This window comes from Muntiacus reevesi, chromosome 2 (genome assembly GCF_963930625.1).
Source record: "Muntiacus reevesi chromosome 2, mMunRee1.1, whole genome shotgun sequence".
NCBI lineage: Eukaryota > Metazoa > Chordata > Mammalia > Artiodactyla > Cervidae > Muntiacus > Muntiacus reevesi.
In genome coordinates, this window is record NC_089250.1 from 23,462,497 (window position 1) to 23,463,501 (window position 1,005).

General features: G+C 39.1%; 1 non-coding gene across 1 annotated transcript; it reads left to right on the forward strand.

Moving 5' to 3' along the window:
* The first annotated feature begins 570 nt into the window (after positions 1-570).
* On the forward strand, positions 571-676 carry LOC136162157 (U6 spliceosomal RNA). The gene has a single exon (XR_010661994.1). It is a non-coding gene; the product is annotated as a U6 spliceosomal RNA (small nuclear RNA).
* Positions 677-1,005: the final 329 nt, after the last annotated feature.

A 1,005-nucleotide genomic window follows, 5' to 3' on the forward strand; every position in this document is an offset into this window, starting at 1 on the left:
ATCAGTCCTGGGTGTTCATTGGAAGGACTGATGCTGAAGTCGAAACTCCAATACTTTGGCCACCTCATGCGAAGAGTTGACTCATTGGAAAAGACCCTGATGCTAGGAGGGATTGGGGGCAGGAGAAGAAGGGGACGACAGAGGATGAGATGGCTGGATGGCATCACTGACTCAATGGACATGAGTTTGAATAAACTCTGGGAGTTGGTGATGGACAGGGAGGCCTGGTGTGCTGCGATTCATGGGGTCACAAAGAGTCAGACATGACTGAGCAACTGAACTGAACTGAACTGACCTGACCTGAAGCAGGTGAAAGAACACTTTTGTATTTAACCACATTTTTACCATTTCTGCCATTATTTATCCCATTTTGTGGATTAAAATTTCCAGCTGTTATCATCTTCCTCCTTCCTGAAGAGTTCTTTTCACATTTCTACATTTCTGCTGGTCAGAAATTTTTTGTTTTACCAGGAATGTCTGTCTTTCACCTTTTTTTTCCCCTTTTTTCTTCCTTAGTATGGTATGATTGCATTTATAATGTTGGAACATGCACATTTAAAATTGCATAGAGTGCTTGCTTCAGCTGCACATGGACTAAAATTGGAGCTGCACAGAGAAGATTGGCATGGTTGCTGCACGAGGATGACACAGAAATCCAGAAGCACGCAACTTTTTTGTACATAATGCACTGAACTATATACTTCAAAGTGGTTAACATTGTAAATTTTGTTATGTATATTTTATCACAATAAAAAATGCATAGAGATGGATCTAGAAATATACATACAAAACTGTTAGTATTGGCCTACTCCTGGAAAGAGGAGTTTGAGGTGATAGAGTTTAAATGACAGATACTTGGAATACTGACTAAGGCAGGCTCATTAACTTCAAATTTTGAGAAATCAGAAGAGACCTCAAGAATCTCAAGATTTTAAAAAGAAGAAAATATAGTATAGTTCTCAAGTTGTTATTCTCATTTTGAAAAGAGGGTCCTGGTAGTTGCAA